Source organism: Saimiri boliviensis, chromosome 4 (genome assembly GCF_048565385.1).
Source record: "Saimiri boliviensis isolate mSaiBol1 chromosome 4, mSaiBol1.pri, whole genome shotgun sequence".
NCBI classification, from domain to species: domain Eukaryota; kingdom Metazoa; phylum Chordata; class Mammalia; order Primates; family Cebidae; genus Saimiri; species Saimiri boliviensis.
The window spans coordinates 162634250-162656310 of NC_133452.1; the positions used below are offsets into that span (position 1 = coordinate 162634250).

Below are 22061 nucleotides of genomic sequence, written 5' to 3' on the forward strand. Positions count from 1 at the left end.
AACCTCCGCCTTCTGGGTTCAGGCACTTCTCCTGCCTCAGCCTCCTGAGTAGCTGGGATTACAGGCACGCGCCACCATGCCCAGCTAATTTTTTTGTATTTTTAGTAGAGACGGGGTTTCACCATGTTGACCAGGATGGTTTCGATCTCTTGACCTCGTGATCCACCCGCCTCGGCCTCCCAAAGTGCTGGGATTACAGGCTTGAGCCACCACGCCCGGCCCCAGAGCTTGGTTTTAATCTTAGTTAAGAAGATCCCAAACATGAGGCCCCTTCAATTTTTATTAAAAAAGGAAATGCTTACAATCCATAATTGCATTTTTGTTTTTCGAGAGTCTTTCTCTGCCACCCAGGCTGGAGTGCAGTGGTGTGATCTCAGCTCATTGCAACCTCCACCTCCTGGATTCATCCCATTCTCCTGCCTCAGCCTCCCAAGTAGCTGGGATTATAGGCATATGCCACCATGCCCGGCTAATTTTTTATTTTTAGTAGAGATGTGGTTTCAGCAAGTTAGCCAGGCTGGTCTTGAACTCCTGGCCTCAGGTGATCCACCTGCCTCATCCTCCCAAAGTGCTGGGATTACAGGCATGAGTCACTGCTCCTGGCCCTATAAGTGTGTTGTGTTTTTGCTTTTTTTTCTATATTCAATATTTCCCTAAAGACAACAGTATTAGTCTGTTCAAGCTTCCATTTAAAAAAAAAAAGTACTCTAGAATGGGTGGCTTAAATAACAGAATTTATTTTCTCAAAGCTCTAGAGATTGAAGGTCCCAGATCAAGGTCTGAAAAGGTCAGTTTCCGGTGAGGGCAGCCCCAGCGCAGGGCACTCTGGCATTTCTTGTAAGAAGTATACTAATTCTATTGGATCCAGGCCCAACCCTTATGACCTCATTTAAATGTAATTACTTCCATAAAGGCCCTGCCTCCAAATATAGTCACAATGGGGGTTGGAGCTTCTTCATTTTGGGGGACACAAACACTCATTCCATAATAGCGCTTATCCCTATGCCTGGGAATGCAGCTGACTTCCTACTGCCAATTCAAAGTAAGAAACAGAAGCTATGTGATATAAGCCAGGGTGGGTAGAGAAGAAAAGTGAAAAGCATACAGTTACACCTACTTCCATTTTAGGGAGTCCCTGTCACGTCCTCCCCACCCTCCCATCTCCCTTCCATTATGTATCTACAAACTCAAGCTTCCAAACGAAGGTGTTCGCTGATATTTAAGCCTTAAGGTCTTATTCTTTCTTAGGATGTTAGCATTTTCATATGGAGATTCCTGAATACAAAAAGGTATTTCAGGTACCTTGGACAGACAATGTATGGGAGATATCCGGGAGATGGGCGACTGTCTTGCGGTTCTCTAATAATAGTTCCTTAAAAGCCTGAGAGAAGCAGCGTGTTGTAGCAACAGACCAAGCCCCCAAGTGTTCATTAAAGAGGAAACTGAGCTCTCCGAAGAGGCAAATCATGGAGCCACGAATCACAATTCGAGGGGACATCCAGAGACACAGCCCACACAAAAAATATATTCACATTAATCGACCTGGGAGGAAACCGGCATCATTGATAAAACCTTGGACAGCTCAGAATAAAGAAGGTTCATCCAGTTCTCCTCTTTCCTGTGCATGGTTCCATTTGGGGAAACAGTGAGTGGAGGCAGACAGGACATAAGAACAGACAAAAGAAAATAAACCACAGTGGGGCCGGGCGCGGTGGCTCAAGCCTGTAATCCCAGCACTCTGGGAGGCCGAGGCGGGTGGATCACGAGGTCGAGAGATCGAGACCATCCTGGTCAACAAGGTGAAACCCCGTCTCTACTAAAAATAGAAAAAATTAGCTGGGTATGGTGGCACGTGCCTGTAATCCCGGCTACTCAGGAGGCTGAGGCAGGAGAATTGCTTGAACCCAGGAGGCGGAGGTTGCGGTGAGCCGAGATCGCGCCATTGCACTCCAGCCTGGGTAACAAGAGCGAAACTCCGTCTCCAAAAACAAAACAAAACAAAACAAAACAAAACAAAACAAAACAAAAAAACAAACATTAAAAGAAAATAAACCACAGCAACACTAGAAAATAAGAATGGACACCCTGAATAGACCCATCATTTCAAATAATTCCTGGAAGCTAGAAAGCAGATGGCACGGCACTGACTGGAAAGGAAGAGAAGCAACTCATTTCCTAGAAAAAGGAAGAGCAGGACTTTCGGTGACAGCACTGGAGAAACTCCAAGCCCTGAGCCGATGTGGATGCAGACAGACAGAACAGGCCGAGGCACAGTCGTGGGGGTGACGCACAAAACCAAAAGCAGATCGCAAGCTAACGCCAGAGAACGACGCTCTTAAGAGATGGAGATCCGCCTGCTGGAGCATCAGAGAAAAGGAGTCTGCGGAAGCACAGCTCTGCCCTGGAATGATCTACTTTATTCCGAAGCACCACACCTCTAGGGCAGACCTCTCCTTGCGGTCGCTACATGGGGAGAGCTCCCCTGCACACACCAGAGAGAAACCTGACCAGACACCACCCACCTATGCACTCAGATGCCACAGCAAACCTCACACGCAACCAGTGAGTGGACAGCTATGTGAGAAAGCAGCCAAGTATCCTAATCACTAGAATGCCTCCCAGAGCAAAGGGAATAGGCGACCAAGGACTGCCAGACACTTGAGAAATTAAAAAAAAAAAAAAAAAAAAAAAAAAACCAGAACATGAAAAAGAAAGACTGTGATAAACAGAAGATTAAAGGAACAAAGAAAAACTTTAAACCACAATTAACAACAATCATTAAAACAGTAATCAATAACCTTGAAAAAATTTGAAAGGATATTGCCTCCATAAAACAAAAATAGGCTGCTACAAAAGACTGCAATAAACTCAGAGAATTAGAAAAATTATTGGAAATTCAAAATATGATTGTTAAAATGAAGACTCAATGAACAAGTGGAATACTTGTTGACAATGCTGGCAGCTAATATGTATTAAGTACCTCCTACATGTTGGGCCCACGCTCTGTTCACATTTTAAACCTACTTGCACACCTAATCATCAAACTAACCCAGTGAGGCAGGCACTATTATTCCTCCTATCTCACAGGTGAGGAAACAGAGTTAAAGAGATTAATGACAGGCGCAGTGGTTCATGCCTCTAACCCTAGCACTTCGGGAGGATAAGGCAAGAGGATCACCCGACGTCAGGAGTTCGAGACTAGCCTGGCCAACATGGAGAAACCCTGTCTCTACTAAAAATACAAAAATTAGCCAGGTGTGATGGCAGATGCCTGTAATCCCAGCTAATCAGGAGGCTGAGGCAGAAAAACAGCTTCAACCGGGGAGATGGAAGTTGCAGTGAACCAGGATTGTGCCACTGCACTCCAGCCTGGGAAACAAAGTCAGATTCTGTCTCAAAAAAAAAAAAAAGAGAGAAAGATAGTAAGTCACTTGCTTAAACAGCGAAAAACTAGTTGAGTCAGAATTCAAAGTCAAGCTATCTGGCTCCAGAAAACCTGTTCCATGCGGCTGAAGGCAAGTTACAAATCTGAAGGTAGAAGTGAGGACATTCCCCTAATGTGGACATGAACACACACACACACACACACACACACACACACACACACGTACACAATGTACACATACAAAAACAAAGGAAAAGAAAATATGGGGCGATGCTGGAAGGCATGGGAAGAGTCCAGAATTTCCACCATCTAGCTAACAGTCATTCTAGGAAGAAAGAACAGAGACAATAGAAGGGAAGAAATGAAGAAATAATAGAACAAAATTTCCTTAACATGAAGAAAACAAGTCTTCAAATTAAAAGGGCCTACACAGTACAAGCAGGATATATGGCCTAGATATCTTGTTAAAAGTTAAGAACTCCAAAAGTAAAGGAAGTACCCTAAAATCTTCTAAAGAGGAAAAAAAAATAGATTATCTTCCAAAGAACCAGGATTACAGAGTAATATCATATTTCTCATAGGCAATGCTAGAACCATGAGGGCAATGGAGGAATTAAAAATTCTAAGGGAGATGAGGAGTGCTGGTGAATGAGTGTGAAATAGTTAGATTAGTTTTTTTTTTTTTTTTGAGACAGAGTTTCGCTCTTGTTACCCAGGCTGGAGTGCAATGGCACGATCTCGGCTCACTGCAACCTCCGCCTCCTGGGTTCAGGCAATTCTCCTGCCTCAGCCTCCTGAGTAGCTGGGATTACAGGCACGTGCCACCACGCCCAGCTAATTTTTTGTATTTTTAGTAGACACGGGGTTTCACCGTGTTGACCGGGATGGTCTCGATCTCTTGACCTCGTGATCCACCCGCCTCGGCCTCCCAAAGTGCTGGGATTACAGGCTTGAGCCACCGCGCCCGGCTACAGTTAGAAAGAATAAGTTCTAGTGTCTGATAGCAAAGTAGAATGACTATAGTTAACAGTAACTTGCCATGTATTTCAAAATAGCTAACGGAAAAGATCTGGAATGTTCCCAACATAAAGAACTGATAAATATTTGTGGTGATGGATATCCCAGTTATCCAAACTGATCTTTATACATTGTATGCTTCTATCAAAACACCACATGTACCCCATAAATATGTACAATTATGTATCCACAAAATAGCCATAAAGATTAAAAACTTTAGGCCGGGCACGGTGGCTCACGCCTGTAATCCCAACACTTTGGGAGGCCAAGGCAGGTGTATCACGAGGTCAAGAGATAAAGACCATTCTGGTCAACATAGTGAAACCCCATCTCTACTAAAAATACAAAAAAAATTAGCTGGGCATGGTGGTGCGTGCCTGTAATCCCAGATACTTGGGAGGCTGAGGCAGGAGAATTGCCTGAACCCAGGAGGTGGAGGCTGCGGTGAGCCAGGATCCGCGCCATTGCACTCCAGCCTGGGTAACAAGAGCGAAACCCCATCTTAAAAAAAAAAAAAAAAGATTGGCCGGGCGCAGTGGCTCAAGCCTGTAATCCCAGCACTTTGGGAGGCCGAGGCGGGTGGATCACGAGGTCAAGAGATCGAGACCATCCTGGTCAACATGGTGAAACCCCGTCTCTACTAAAAATACAAAAAATTAGCTGGGCATGGTGGCGCGTGCCTGTAGTCCCAGCTACTCAGGAGGCTGAGGCAGGAGAATTGCTTGAACCCAGGAGGAGGAGGCTGCGGTGAGCCGAAATCGCGCCATTGCACTCCAGCCTGGGTAACAAGAGCGAAACTCCGTCTCAAAAAAAAAAAAATAAAATAAATTTAGAAGAATGAATTAAAACTCAACAGAATCCTTTAAAATACTTAATAAAATTTATTTGAAAACATAAATAGGCAAAAATATGAATGGATATTTGGGAAATGAGAAGAAAATATAATGATAGATTTAATACTTATTAGAACAAAAAAATCTTCTAAAATGTAAAACCCCAAAAGACTTTTTATTTGGGCTTACTCTGTAACAAACTACAAGTAACAGAACTACAGGATAAGAATTCCTACTTAATAAATGCTCTCATGACAACTGTATATTACTCCTAGAAAGAAAATTTACTTGGATGTTCAAAAGACAAACAAAATAATTAATATGAATAGTAAAGAAAAAAGAAGGAGAAGAAAGGAAATACAGTATTAGTTTCAAACACAGGAACAAAATTATTTTAGATCAATTAAGGAATTAGATATTATCAAAGGCAAGACAAATCCAAAAAAACAACCAATTTCCACAGAACAAAAAGTAGCATTCTCCAGCTAGGCGCAGTGGCTCACGCCTGGAATCCCAGCACTTTGGGAGGCCGAGGTAGGCAGATCATGTCAGATTGAGACCATCCTGGCCAATATGGTGAAATCCCATCTCTACTAAAAACACAAAAATTAGCTGGGCATGGTGGCACGTGCCTGTAGTCCCAGCTACTCGGGAGGCTGAGGCAAGAAAATTGCTTGAACATGGGAGGTGGAGGCTGCTGTGAGCCGAGATTGCACTATTATAGTCCAGCCTGGGCGACAGAATGAGACTCTGTCTCAAAAAAAAAAAAAAAAAAAAATAGCATTCACCAAAAAGCATTTATTTAACACTTGCCATGAATGAATAAAAGTACTAAATATTAGGAATTTAAAGATGAATAAGGCAGGTTTGAGCCTGGCAGACTAACACATGGAGGGAGCCTCCTTCCAACAAACACATGGCCAGGCAGAATTAAATGCAAGCACCCCTTGAAACACACACTCCCTGAGTCAAATTAAGTTCTACAACATGCCTTATTCAATCCACTGTAGCCGCTTTTCTGTCATGTATTCTATGTACTAGAGGAAAGTCTGACCCATAACGGGTGACAAAAGATAAACAAGTACCATAATATTGCCAGACATATCAAAACCAAAGAAACAGCACAATTAATAGTAAAATATAAGTTTTAGTGTGGCTCAAAGTATACATTTTCAAGGGAAACAGTCAAGAAGCAGACAGTAAATGTCAACTGATGTAATAGGCAGAATTCCAAGATGGCCCCATGATGCCGACACCATGTTATTCGTCCCACGATTACATAATAGCAGATGGCAAAAGGATTTTGCAGATATAATTAACATTACTAAACAGTTGCCTTAAAGATAGGGAGATTGTCCAAAGAGTCCTAACCAGTCATATGAGCTGTAAACCAAAAGCTATTAATACAGGTCTCAATCAATATACAAGTTTATTTTGCCAAGGTTAAGAACATGCCCAGCCGGGCGCGGTGGCTCAAGCCTGTAATCCCAGCACTTTGGGAGGCCAAGGCGGGTGGATCACGAGGTCGAGAGATCGAGACCATCCTGGTCAACATGGTGAAACCCCGTCTCTACTAAAAATACAAAAAAATAGCTGGGCATGGTGGCACGTGCCTGTAATCCCAGCCACTCAGGAGGCTGAGGCAGGAGAATTGCCTGAACCCAGGAGGCGGAGGTTGCGGTGAGCCGAGATTGCGCCATTGCACTCCAGCCTGGGTGACAAGAGCAAAACTCTGTCTCAAAAAAAAAAAAAAAGAACATGCCCGGAAGAAAAAAACAAGAAATCACAGAAGTATTCTGTGGTCTGTACCTTTCTTCAAAGATGATTTTGAGAGCTTCAATATTTAAAGGGGAAAAGCTGGCTAGAGTGGAAAGGGGGAGGCTATGGTAATCCACATGTTGCAAGCCAGGGGAACAGTCAATTACATATTTCCCTCAAGCTCTGCAAATCAGTACTTTACAGAAGATAAGGTGAGCTGAGAGCAGCCACCTGTGGAGATATTTATATCTGTAGCTATCTGCTTAGGAATGGAAGGAAAGGCAGTTTCTTGCAGGCCTCCGCTTTCAGCTTATTATTATTTTTTTTACCATAGTGAATTCTGTCCTGAGTTTTTATTTTCCTTTCACAGAACCCGTTAAAAGCAGAGTGTTTTCTCCAGCTGAAAACAGATGAAGCAGTCAGAGAGAAGAGACCCAATATGAGAGAATCTTCCATTGCTGGCTTTGAAGGTGGAGAGGGCTACGTGGAAAGAACCCAAAAGCAGCTTACGGGAGCTGAGAGCAACCCCCAGTGGATATTCAGCAAGAAATGGAGACATTAGTACTACAATCCCAGAGAGCTGAATTCAACAGCCAAAATGAGCTTGGACACAGATTCCTTCCCAGAACCTCCAGAGGAGACTGCATTCAACTGAGAACTTGATGTGGCTCCAGTGAGACCCAAATAAATGCTAATAAATGGGTGTTTTAAGCCACTAAGTTTATGGCAAATTGTTCCACAGCAATAGCAAATTAATGCAACAGGAAGTGGGTAGACATCTTCTGACATTATGAAATATTATGAAAGACTCACAGACACCACTGCACCCTAGAAAGACTAGTGAATCATGTAAATAACGGCTAAAAGAAACTAGAGGCATGTCAATGAGGGACTGAAAACAAATGGAACAAAGATTGCCAAGTTATGCCTCTTTGACACTGCTGAGAATTAATTTACAGTTTCCATTTCCAGAAAAAACGGAACATACATACATGCAACCACAAAACACTGTGAATACATATTTAAGCCCAAAAGAAAAGGAATCTCTAGATATCAGAGATCCAAGAAAAACCAAGGCCAAAGCAGCTATCAAGAGATGACATGGCCGGTTTCCACGGGATTTCAGGATCTGAGCATAGGCGCTAGCAGCAAGCACTGGGCTTTCAGTGGCCGCTTTGGAACAGGATGTACAAGGGATCTTCAGAAAGTTCATAGCCAATGCATATTATGAAAAAACTATGTACATATTTTAATTTTTTTGCACCAAAATAAACTTGTACTAGCTTGTTATAACTTGTCTGAACCACAGCTAGTTTGAGGCACTAAGAAGAATAAAACATCAGTTTGAAAAGAGCTCCTGTTAGAGCAACATGAATTCTGTTAAAATTGAAGCAACAACAAACATCACATTTATGATCAAGTTTGGGTAGAAGAATAGTAAAATCACTGATACTTTACAAAAATCTTTATTAAGAGAATGACGCAAAGAAATCAGCAGTTTATAAATGAGTAACTCGTTTTAACAATGGGTGAGATGATGTGGAAGAAGAAGCCCACAGCAGCAGACCATCCACACCCATTTGCAAAAAGAAAAAGTTCATCTTGTTCATGCCCTAATTTTTTTCCCTTTTTAATTTTTTCCCCCTCAGAGATTATTGTTCTGATGATAACAATAATAAACAAATAATAAACAGCAGAAATAATAGCAGACACCACAGACATCTCAACTGGTTCAGCTTACACAATTCTGATAGAAAAATTAAAGTTGAGCAAACTTTCCACTCCATGGGTACCAAAACCAGAGTGCCCTAGCTGCAGACAAAAGCAGAGCTTTCAAGGAAAATTTTAAACAAGTGGGATCAAAATCTTGAAGAATTTCTTCAAAGCACTGTAACAGAAGATGAAACATGGCTTTACCAGCATGATCCTGAAGACAAAGCACAATCAAAGCAATGGCTACCAAGGAGTGGAAGTGGTCCAGTTAGACCAACAGCAGACTGGTCATGGCAACAGTTTTTCAGGATGCTCAAGGAACTTTTCCTGTTGCCTTTCTGGAGGACCAGAGATAACATCTGCTTATTATGAGAGTGTTTTGAGAAAGTTAGCCAAAGCTTCAGCAAAAAAAGTAAAAATAAAAATAAATGCCTGAGAAAGCTTCACCTGAGAGCCCTGCTCATTCCTCTCATCAAAGAAGAGGAATTTTCAAGAGTTTCCATGGTAAATCATTAGGCACCCACATTACAGTTCCTTCTGTCTTCTTTTTGTTTCCTAGTCTTCAATAATCTTTAAAGGACACTCATTTTCTTTAGTAATGTAAAAGCAATTGCCCAGACTGCTGAGCCCTAGGTAGAAGCATTACAAAATCTGTCTAGAGGGCTACTTCCCAGCAGGGAGTGCATAGAATGTCACCAGAAAAGCAACTCCTACTGAAGATGAGTCACCTTTAAAATATGTAATACATGCTAGGGAGCAAACCAATACAAAGGAGAGGTGGCAGACGAAATCAATGAAAGCAAGAACTGAAAGTAAAAGAGTATCCGAAAGACAGTACAAAATAAGTATGTTTGAAGTGTACAGGGAGAGGCAGAAAAAAATCATAGTAACAAGACAGTAAGCTATTAAAGGTTATGGTTTAAAACATCTCTCTCAAAAGTTGTGTGATTAGAAATACAGCTGCTGAATTTTAAAATCCAGTGAACTGAAATGGAAGCTATATCTGTGGAAATAACCCAAGAAAATAAAAAGCTTGAAAATGCAAACAAATAAGAATTGTAAAGTCATAAGTGGTCCAACAGACATCTTCTGATGGCTCCAAAAGGAAAGAATAAAAAGAATTAGAAAGAGGCAAGATGTGAAGACATCAATTGTAAGAAGAACATATACTAGGGATCTAATGTACAGCATGATAATTATAGCCAACAATCCTGTATTGTTTACTTGAAATTTGTTAAGAGATTAGATCTTAAATATCTTTTTTTTTTTTTTTTTTTTTTGAGACGGAGTTTCGCTCTTGTTACCCAGGCTGGAGTGCAATGGCGCGATCTCGGCTCACCGCAACCTCCGCCTCCTGGGTTCAGGCAATTCTCCTGCCTCAGCCTCCTGAGTAGCTGGGATTACAGGCACGCGCCACCATGCTCAGCTAATTTTTTGTATTTTTAGTAGAGACGGGGTTTCTCCATGTTGACCAGGATGGTCTCGATCTCTTGACCTCGTGATCCACCCGCCTCGGCCTCCCAAAGTGCTGGGATTACAGGCTTGAGCCACCGCGCCCGGCATTAGATCTTAAATATCTCATCAAACACAAACAAACAAACAAACAGACAATAAATAAATAAGTGAGGTGATGGACAGATTCATTACCTGGTTTGTAGTGATCATTTCACGATGTATACAAAATATCAAAACATCACATTCTTCCTGGTAAATACAGCCTATTTTTATCTATCATCATAAAGCTAGAGGGGAAAATCAGACGTAAAGAGATAATGGCAAATAATCTGGCTTATTAACAAGAAGTTATGAGCCAGGTTAAAGTAAATCTATTCCTTTATTCACTGAAATCAAACTGTAGAACATCAAAGACAAAGAGTAGATCCTATAAGGAGCCAGAGACAAAAAACAGATTATCTTAAAAAGAACAATAATTAGACTAACAGCAACATTTTTGTTGGTAACAATAGATGCTAGGAAATAATGGAAATAAAATCTAGCAACTGCCAACCTAGAACTTTATACTCATGTTAGCACTGAAAAGTAGTAATAAAATAAAGGTTCTTTCAGATAGTGATTGAGTTTACTATCCATACATTCTCATTAAAAGAGTTACTATATGACATTTGGGGCTGAATGAAATTTTTTTTTTTTTTTTTTTGAAACGGAGTTTTGCTCGTTACCCAGGCTGGAGTGCAATGGCGCGATCTCGGCTCACTGCAACCTCTGCCTCCTGGGTTCAGGCAATTCTCCTGCCTCAGCCTCCTGAGTAGCTGGGATTACAGGCACGCGCCACCATGCCCAGCTAATTTTTTGTATTTTTAGTAGAGACGGGGTTTCACCATGTTGACCAGGATGGTCTCGATCTCTTGACCTCGTGATCCACCCACCTCGGCCTCCCAAAGTGCTGGGATTACAGGCTTGAGCCACCGCGCCCGGCCTTTTTCTTTTTTTAAGACGGAGTTTCACTCTTGTTACCCAGGCTGGAGTGCAATGGCGCGATCTCGGCTCACTGCAACCTCCGCCTCCTGGGTTCAAGCAATTCTCCTGCCTCAGCCTCCCTAGTAGCTGAGACTACAGGCGTGTGCCACCATACCCAGCTAATTTTTTGTATTTTTAGTAGAGTCGGGATTCCACCATGTTGACCAGGATGGTCTCGATCTCTTGACCTCATGATCCACCCGCCTCGGCCTCCCAAACTGCTGGGATTACAGGCATAAGCCACGGCGCCCGGCCTGAATGAAATTTTTTAGAAGGAGTTATTTATTAAAAGAAAAGCTCAACAGAAAGGACAAAAGAATCATTGGTAAGGAAGAAACTGGCTAACACGTTGGTAAATAATGACATTATTTAAATTAAAATGCTAAATAATAATAAAGTGAAAGACAACAGAGAGGGAAACTGAAGTTAAAGTACACAAAGTCTTATATGCTTTTAGAGAACAGAAAATATAAGTTTAGATTCCAGTGGGGAAAAAAGCTGCAGTTTTATTGATACATAATAGTTGTATGTATTTTCAGGGTATTTTGCTACATGCATACAATGTGTAATTTTTTTTTTTTTTTTTAGACGGAGTTTCACTCTTGTTGCCCAGGCTGGAGTGCAATGGCACATTCTTGGCTCACCGTAACCTCCGCCTCCTGGGTTCAAGCAATTCTCCTGTCTCAGCCTCCCAAGTAGCTGGGATTACAGGCACACGCCACCACGTCCGGCTAATTTTTTTTGTATTTTTAGTAGAGACGGGGTTTCACCATGTCGGCCAAGATGGTCTCGATCTCTTGACCTCGTGATCCACCCGCCTCGGCCTCCCAAAGTGCTGGGATTACAGGCCTGAGCCACCGCGTCCGGCCCCAGTGTGTAATGTTATTAACTTTAGCTATTTTGAAGTAAATATGCACGTTAAAAGTAAAACATAGTCCCTTCTCTATAGAAGCTTATACTATACAGGAATAGGGGAAGTGATGTTATAAAGCGTGCCCAGTGAGCAAGAATGCCATCAGGGAAAGAGAGGTGACATGAGGACATTAGGGAAGACTTGAAAAACATGATGTTGAAGCTCTAGCCTGAGAAATTAGCAGTTTGTTGGAAAAAGAATGCAATCAGGCTGTGGGGACTGGCTGCACATAAAAGGCATGGACTCTTGGAAGAGGTGGCATATTTTGAGTGGTTCCATGTGGCTGTAATGTGGAATAGGTGTGGGTTATGATGCGATAAGAGGATGAAAAGGTAGACCAAGAAGAAATGTTAAAGAACTATACTGGATGGGCCAGGCGTGGTGGCTCACACCTGTAATCCAAGCACTTTGAAGGTCAAGGCGGGTGGATCACCTGAGGTCAGGAGTTCAAGACCAACCTGACCAACATGGTGAAACCCCATCTCTAAAAAATAAGAATAAAAAATAAAATTAAATTAAAAAAAGAACTATACTGGTGACATTAAGAGATCTGCACTTCATTTAGTAGGTGGTGGGGCATACTGATATATTTTTAAAATTTTTTTTGGCGTGGTAAAATATATATAATATAAAATTTACCATTTTAACTTTTTCTGTTTCTGAGACAGGGTCTTCTTCTGTTGCCCAGACTGGAGAGCAGTGGCACAATCATGATAAACTGCAGACTCAACCTCCTGGGCTCCAGTGATCCTCCCACCTCAGCCTCCTGAATAGCTGGGATGACAGGCATGCAGCACCAAGCCTGGCTGACCTTGTGTTTTTGTAGAGACGGGTTTCACCACGTTGCCCAGGCTGGCCTCCACCTTCTGGGCTCAAGTTATCTGCCCACCTCAGCCTCCCCAACTGCTGGAATTACAGGCATGACTGCGCCCGGCCCATTTTAACCATTTTTAAATATGCAATTCAGTAGCAGCCATCATCACTCTATCTACCTCCACAGCTTTTTCACCATCTCAGACTGAAACTCTATATCCATCAAACAATAACACCCCATTGCCACCTACTCCCAGGTCCTGGCAACCTCGATTCTTCTTTTTTTTTTCTTTAAGATGGGGTTTCACCATGATGGCCAGGCTGGTCTTGAACTCCTGACCTCAGGTGATCCACCCACCCTGGCCTCCCAAAGTGCTAGGGTTATAGGCGTGAGCCACCGTGCCCGGCCTCTTCTTCTTGTTTCTACAAATTTCACTATACTAAATACTTCACATAAATAGGATCATACAATGTTGTTTGTGTCCAGCTTATTTCATTTAGCATAATGTCTCCAAGGTTTATCCACGCTGGAGCATGTGTCAAAATTTCCCTCCCTTTTAAGGCTGAGTAACAACCCAGTGTGCGTATTTAACACATTTCATTTATCCACATATCCATCGATGGACATAACATTTAAGATGTATAACCAGGGGAGTAATGTGTTCATGTAACTGCTTTAGAAAGGCAACCCTAGAAGGAGATTCAAGGATACCGCCTGTGAACCAAAAGAGGAACCTGTTTCCAGAAAGTGAAAATGACCAAACAGGTGGAAGAAGTCTAGTAAAAGGTGGTCAGAAATTTCTTTAGGTTTGGGAAAAGCAGTTGTAGAATAGCAGTGGATAGGAAACACTGAAGACTAGTTAACCTAGTTAGCAAGCTCAGAAACACCTATCTGTACGGGAAGACCCTTCCCATAGTACAATAAATTTTGAACATTTGGCACCTATGTTTAAGACAAAGAGGGTGAAGACAGCAAATTAACAAATTATGTTAGCTTCTTCATAAATACAAAATATACTGAGAGATGGTAAAAACAGTTTTCTTGAAAATGAGACATCTCAGCTGGGCGCGGTGGCTCAAGCCTGTAGTCACAGCACTTTGGGAGGCCGAGGCGGGTGGATCACGAGGTCGAAAGATCGAGACCATCCTGGTCAACAAGGTGAAACCCCGTCTCTACTAAAAATACCAAAAACTAGCTGGGCATGGTGGCGCGTGCCTGTAATCCCAGCTACTCAGGAGGCTGAGGCAGGAGAATTGCCTGAGCCCAGGAGGCGGAGGCTGTGGTGAGCCGAGATCGCGCCATTGCACTCCAGCCTGGGTAACAAGAGCAAAATTCCGTCTCAAAAAAAAAAAAAAAAAAGAAAAAGAAAAAAAGAAAATGAGACATCTTAGGCAAGGTACGGTGGCTCATGCCGGTAATTCTAGCACTTAGGAAGGCGGAGATGAGCAGGTCACTTGAGGCCAGGAGTTTGAAACCAGCTGGGGCAACATGGGACCTTGAGGACCTTGTCTCTACAAAAATATAAAAATTAGTTGGGCTTGGTCATGCCTCTAGTCTCAGCGACCAGGAGGCTGAGATGAGAAGATCACTCAAGCCTGGGAGGCAGAGGCTACACTGAGCCAATATGGTACCATTGTACTCCAACCTGGGTGACAGAGCAAGATTCTGTCTCAAAAAAAAAGGAAGGAAGGAAGGAAGGGAGGGAGGGAGGGAGGGAGAGAGGGAGGGAGGGAGGGAGGAAGGGAGGAAGGGAGGAAGGAGGGAGGGAGGGAGGGAGGGACAAAGGAAGGAAAAGAAAGAAAAGAGAGAGAGGGAGGGAAAGAAAGAAGAGAGAAAGAGAAATAGAGAAAGAAGAGAGAGAGAAAGGAAGGCATTTTAAGGGGTTACTTAGAAAAACTTTCAAAGGCAACTTTGTCATATTGATTACAAGACAGTACAGCTGCACATCATATGCTTCACCTTACCGATGAAAACAGAAGGTGCAAAGGTATGCTGACATAACCACAATCCTAGAATAACAGAACTGTGATCCTGGGAAGGGACAGCTCATACCTCCCCACCATCACATGAAAAAACACCCTATCAACTGGAACGCTTAAAACGTATGGGTGTTATGGGTGGTGATGCTGAAGTTAATTTTTCCTCCATGCTTATCACTCTGATACTTAACACATAGAATGGCCCCAACTTCGAAAATTCATTTTTAGGCCCAAATCATCCTCTTATTCAAGCTACTTTACTTAAATTAAATAGATGCTTACTACAATCCTTTGCTTTTTTTTTTTTTTTGAGACAGAGTCTCACTCTATGGCCCAGGCTGGAGTGCAGTGGGGATCTGGGCTCACTGCAACCTTCACCTCCCAAGTTCAAGCAATTCTCCTCCCTCAGCTGGGATTACAGACACCCGCCATCACGCCTGGCTAATTTTTGTATTTTTAGTAGAGATGGGGTTTCACCACGTTGGCCAGGCTGGTCTCAAACTCCTGAACTCAGATGATCCACCTGTCTTGGTCTCCCGAAGTGCTGGGATTATAGGCATGAGGCACGGTGCCCAGCCTCCTTTGCTTTTTTGAACTTAAGGAAAAGAATGACCAGCAAGTTGGCAGGCAGTATAATTCTACATTATTTAGAAAGAAAAATAACTAAAATTTGAACACTATTATCTTTATCTACTGTGTCGTTTCTTTAAGAAGCTTGACTTTAAAATGTAAATACCTACTGTTAAAAGACTGCAAAATGATGCAACATCAGATGCTATTCTGACCCAGCCATTTTTGTTGGTTAATACAAATAAATGAGAAAATATTTTCTCATGATTGAATTCACATCAATAGTGTCTAAAAGTACAGATTTTTAAAGACAAACAGAAAAATAACCTATACTATTCGGGTAATGGGTGCACTAAAAGGTCAGACTTTGACACTATACAATATATCCACATAAAAAAACTGCACTTGTACCCTCTAAATCTAGAGGACAATTAGAAAACAAACAGAAAAATAACCTACCAATTATCCCAGGCCTACTAAAGCAAAGCTCCTTCATTGGGGTATTATATTACCAGAATATTAAACTGACATGATTTTATGATTTTGATTATTACATTTATTATTGTCGCTGTTATGAAGATGCCACAAAAAAGTATACATTTTACAATGATTTGATATCACAAATCAGAACAATCTTTGGACATGTCAAACTAAATCTATTTTTAGTACCAAGTTATTTTTAAGGTATGAAAAATATTTCATGAAAAAGAAAACATCTAAAAAAGAACAACTTTTATTGAAGCGTTATTATTAAAACATGCCAGTGAGCAAAGATCTCTTCAACATATTATTGTATTTAATTTCGTTAAGTAGATCCCATTATTATCTCTGTTTTACCAGTGAGGAAACTGAGGCTTAAAGGGTTTAAAGAATTTGCCAAATGTGATGCAGCCACGAAGTGGCCGAGCCACGCCCAACCCACACCCTCTCAGCGGTCGGTAGCACTCTGCTCCAGAAACAGGCATGCCTGGCTCTACATACAGCAGGTCCTCAATAACAGTTTCATTCACCGTTGGTGACAAAAAAATTCCTGGCCAGGGCCACTGTCTATATGGAGTCTGCTCATTCTCCCCACGTCTGCGTGGGTTTTCTCTGGGCTTCAGTTTCCTCCACATCCCAAAGCTGTGCATATGTCTACACGGTCCCCGTCTGAGTGAGTGGGTGTGTCTGTGAAAGCGCACGCTGTGATGGGTTGGCTTCCTGGACAGGGGACAGGGTGGGTTTCCACCCTGAGCTGCCCAGAGAGACTCTGGCTACCCATGACCTAAAACTGTAATAATTGGGTAAATAATTACCTTGCTTTTATTAATCCTTCTTAACTGTATGTATAGCTCCATTTATTTCTATGTTTAATATTAGAAGTGTTTTGGTCTTTACTTAGAAGTTTGGTGATTTTTTTGTGATCAGAAATATGCTGTAGGAACTTAACTCCTGTTTATATCAATTAGCCTATGGTAAAACTGGTTGTGTTTAAAGGTTCACAGTTCCCAAGAACCTATCAACAACGTTAAGTGAGGACTTAACTATATTTATTTAAAGAGAATGCTTCCTATCTGTTGGCTAGGGGGGAAAATTTAACAGTAAATGTATTATATTAATACATTACCAAAGCTCTCTTTTGACTATTTTTAATTCATAAAGATTTTGGCTGAATTATTTTCATTATTCTGGAACAAAAATTAAGTCCTTGCCTTGGTATTTTACATTACCTGTAGTTCTAAAGAGTCCTTATGTAGTATGCTTACATTTCCCTTTTTCAAATTACAGAGTAATTCAGCTTTCTCTGTGACTCCTATGTCTATAGCTGAATTGGTATCTCCAGTTTTCTTCATATGAATTAAAAATAATATTTTTAAAAGCATAAAATAAAAGTTTACATTTGGCATAACTTTAGTAGTCTCCATGATTGTGGTCTTCTTATAATAAACAAATTGAAGCATTTGGAAAGTGAGCATGTATTTCAGGAACAAAGAAATGAATACTAACATTTACTTCCAAAATTATTGTGTGTAGGCGGGCCATTGTCTACAATTTATTTTTTCTGTTATTATCAAAAACATCCTTCAACTTTTCCATTCAAGCTGTGGAAAAAATACTAACATTTAACCCACAAACAAAAACGTTTCAGATGAACAAATCGGCAATAAAAGTGTATATGAGTATGTACATTGTATTTTTCCTCCTTGTATATTATTAAGATAAATGACCTTAAGATGAAAACTCTCAAAATTTCAGGTTTATCCTCCTGATTAATTTGTGACATTCCTTGGAGGGAATTCAAAGGGAAGAAGAAAAAGGTTTTAAGCTTCAGGTTATGGTCAGGAACAGAGACAAAATGCATTTAGCAAATAACAGGAAAGATCACATAAATAGTTCTGAACGAAGTTTAAAGAAAACGACTCTTCAGCTCTAAAAAAAATTCGACTCATGAGGTTGGGAAAAGACACTCAAATTTCCCCGACCCCACCCTACTAGTAAACAATCCGTGCAGCAATCAAAAAATGCCCTTTCCTGAATGAATGCCCAGAAGAATCTTAAGAAGCTCACCTTCTGAAGTCAGGGTGTCTCGATTCTACTTTTACTGGGTATAACCTGCCTACTGGCTGCCCTCCTTTCCTATTTCTCGGCCAGCCAGGCTGGAAAGCAGATACTGTACCTGGGGTCACTGCTGGCGACACGGAAGCTCGCCCCATTCGGTGCTGCTGGCCCTGAGCATCCCTCGCCGTCCCACTTGTTCCTCCTCGTCGTCACGGCAGGTCTCACACACACACACGTTCACACTCTCGCGGGCGCATCTGCGGTTAGAGGTCCCGCTCCACGCCAGCAACACCCTCGCTTTCTCTTCCCCGGGACTTGGCCCCAGAGGGGCGACTCTGGACCAAGCCCAAGACAGGATGAAGCGACTGCTGCGCTCTCACCTCCGACAGTAACGGCGACCGCCGCCGCGGCTCCACGCAGGCCAGCCGGGTCCGCCGGGGGTGGCACAGCGGGAGCCAGGTTGCACCCCGGGGATCCCCGCCCGCCGGCCGCGGCGCTCCTGCAGGCTCGTGGAAAGCGCGCGCCAGTGATTCAGCGCCTTTCCGTCGCCGCGGTTACCACGGCGACGCGCGCGCACGCGCACACAAGCCCCCGGCGATGGGGGGCGTGGCAGCCGCCCGAGCCCAGCTCCCCGCGTGCGCTCTGAGGACCCGCACCGCGGCGACACTCCCACCCCGCAGGGGACCAAGCAAAGGGCTTTCGGGAATCTGACGGACCTTCTTAGCCTACACCTCCTTTCCTTCGCCAGACCCTTCCCTGTCACCGTGGCCCCAAAGGGTCTGGGGTGAACACTCCCTCCAAATAAACACCTGAGCCAGGGTGGCTCAGGAGAGCCATGGACGCACTGCCTGGGTCAAAGACCCTTCGTGAATGTGTCCCTGAAGAAATGTCACCGCAGCTACATAAGCCCTACTCTTCCAGTGGGAGTCTCTTTGGGCCCTGCTCTGTAATTACCTTTCTATTTTGAGCACGTGCTTTCTGACTGAGACGGGGAACCTGTGCTGGGAGGGGCCCACATCCCCTCCAAGCCTTGCAGGCTAACTGGGTGCCCAGTATAGTTTGACACTGGCATCTTGAGGAAGGTGACAGTCTAAACCACAGAAAACTTGTATGGAAGACTGCATTATTACTATTTTAATAAAGATGCAAAGGCATCTAGAGGTAAGAACGTGAGCAGAAAAGGAAGCCAGTGCATTCTTTGCACATCTCATTACTATGAAGTGTAGTGCAGTGCTTAGGACTGAGTCACACACACACACACTTGATAGATAAGCTCCTTCTAGACCACTACCATTTACCAAAGTGTCTTAGACAAGTTACATAATCTTGATAAACCTGCTTCCACAATTATAAAATGAAGATAATAGCATTCATATAGGATGATTCTGGGAATTAAACAAGATAACCCACATTTAAAGAGTAAAAACCTGTCCAGGACTGAAAGAGTGAAAATTAGCTTGGACTTAGAAAAGGTAGTACTGTCAATCAGGCAGAGAGGACAGACACAAAGTCAGAAGCAGAAGCAAAATTAACAGGCAGTATCGTTTCTTCTGAAATCATGCAGCAGCCACAAAATGACACAACTCCGTATTTGAATGACTACTGCTTTCTGCCTTTGCTTTACTATTCCCATCCATAACTGGGGATACCCAGTTGCTAAACGCCCTTCACTTCCCGCCAGCACCCAATCCCTCATTAATCTGTTTCTCTCAATCTGCCTCAGAAACAGCAACCAACTGGATCCCAGCCTTGATTCCAAGACTCCCTGGAATCCTCTAACAGGAACACAAACCTTACAAAAGACACTTCCTCCTTTCTCTGCTCACATGGCATTCCACAGGTACTCTCTCAATGCATCCAGTCAATTTTCTGATTTTCTCCCCAGTGATCCTTGGCTGATTAGCCTCTGAAGAAATATACTCTTAGCACATACACACATGGGCTTAGGTCAGAACATTTAAGTAAACCGTCTTTTAAACTCAGAGACACTATAATGAGTATCTATTTTCATTTTTGACGAATATATCAGTTTGGTATTGTATGAAAGTGTTACTCTCCATCTCCAGGACAAAGATGTGAGGCCACTCATTACATTTCACTTGTTTTAAGCATTCAGTGGACATCCATTGAGCTCCTGCTATATGCCAGACACTGCAGTAGGTAGTAAGGATAAAATGATGTATCTTAGTATAATTCTTTTACTTTGTGTGCTCTTGTTTATGGTTTTGGTTGGGACATTTGTACAGTAAAAGACAAGAAACTTATTTTGAAGGTGGGAAAAACTGAGGTTTAGCAAGGTACATTTCACATCAGTGGTAAAAATGATGCTTAGCGTGAAGACAGTGTTGCCTCATTGAAACACAAGATTCTAGGCCAGGTGCAGTGGCTTACACCTATAATCCCAGCACTTTGTGGGCTGAGGCAGGAGGATTTTGTGAGTCCAGGAGTTAGAGACCAGCTGGGCAACACAGCAAGATCCTCTCTCCACAAAAAATAAAAACTAGCTGGGTGCATGATGTACACCTGTAATCCCAGCTACCCAAGAGGCTGAGGTGAGAGGATCACTTGTGCCCAGCAGGTTGAGACTGAAAAAAAAAGGAAGATTCTAAGTTGGAATTTCACTAAGCAGGAAGGTAAGGTAAGCAAAGCTATTACACTGGAAAAAGTTTGAAAAGTTCCAAGTAAAAAACTCAAGATACAGCAGATTAGTAGGTTAATGCATTGAGAACTACTGCTCATGCAAGCAGACTAAAAGTGGTTTCTACATGCTTCACTTATAACTTGTTTTTTAGATTTTGTCATAAGCAGTACACAAGAGGGTATTGCATGTAGATGCTGTGAGTTATATAAAAGAAATAATACTTTCACAGCTTTAAGACAATTTGACAATCCTTTATTTAATTAATTTTTGAGATGGTGTTCCGCTCTTCCCGTACTGGCTAGAGTGCAATGGCAGGATCTCGGCTCACTGCAACCTCCGCTTCCAGGTTCAAGCCATTCTCCTGCCTCAGCCTCTTCAGTAGCTGGGATTCCAGGTGCCTGCCATCACTCTCAGCTAATACTTGTATTTCCAGTAGAGATGGGGTTTCATCATGTTGGCTAGGTCAGTCTCTAACTCACGACCTCAGGTCATCCACCTGCCTTGGCCTCCCAAAGTACTAGGACTACAGGTGTGACTCACTACACCCGGCTGATAATCTTTTGTAAAATCTAATATACTACATTGTACTTTTTAAAGAATTTAAACTTTTGGCTGAGCACAGTGGCTCATGTCTGTAATCCCAGCACTTTGGGAGGCCGAGGTGGGTGGATCATGAGGTCAGGAGTTCGAGATCAGCCTGACCAACATGGTGAAACCCCGTCTCTACTAAAAACACAAAAAATAGCTGGGCGTGGTGGCTGGGAGTGGTGGCAGCACATGCCAATAATCACAGCTACTCGGGAGGCTGAGGCAGAATAGCTTGAACCCAAGAGGCGGAGGTTCTGGTGAGACGAGAGTGTGCCATTGCACTCCAGCCTGAGCGACTGAGTCAGACTCCGTCTCAAAAAAAAAAAAAAAAAAAAAAGAATTTAGACTTTCACCCATCTATTTTTTGCAATGTGATTTGAAGTTAACTTTTCCAAATGAAAGCAATTTATGCCAGAACAATCCGTTTCCCATAGAAATGAACTATTGTATTACCTCTATGATGTATGCTACTCAACTATGAACATCTGTTCTCATTTTTTGTTTTTAATGATTAAAATTATGATTAATGTTTAAACTCTTTCTCGTTGTCACTACAAAGGGAATATTACATAAATGTCTTTTTTTGTGTTTAAATTTTGGCACTCCTGATATAAATAAGGTTCTATTAAGTCTATTTATTCTCCCTTGCTTTCTTTTTTTCATACACAGGAAGCACATATAATCTTGGTAATTCTTGGTGGAATCAGAAGAAAATGGAAATCTGTTTTCTTCCACACAAAGAGGAAGAAGCAGCTACAAAGAAGAAGAACTAGAAGCAATTAGCAGGTAAAAAATTTAATCTTATCATGGACACAAAAACATACTAAACCAAAC

General features: G+C 42.3%; 1 protein-coding gene across 2 annotated transcripts in view; it reads right to left on the reverse strand.

The window, feature by feature from the left end:
- The window catches only part of KIAA0319 (KIAA0319 ortholog), a 106406-nt gene extending 87876 nt beyond the window's left edge, over positions 1-18530 (reverse strand). The window contains exon 1 of one of the 2 annotated variants that reach the window (XM_074398512.1): positions 18379-18530. The gene's annotated coding sequence lies outside the window, so the exon portion shown is untranslated. Of the gene's footprint in view, positions 1-18116 lie in introns of both variants that reach the window. The other variant, XM_039462715.2, reaches the window with a different exon arrangement.
- Positions 18531-22061: the final 3531 nt, after the last annotated feature.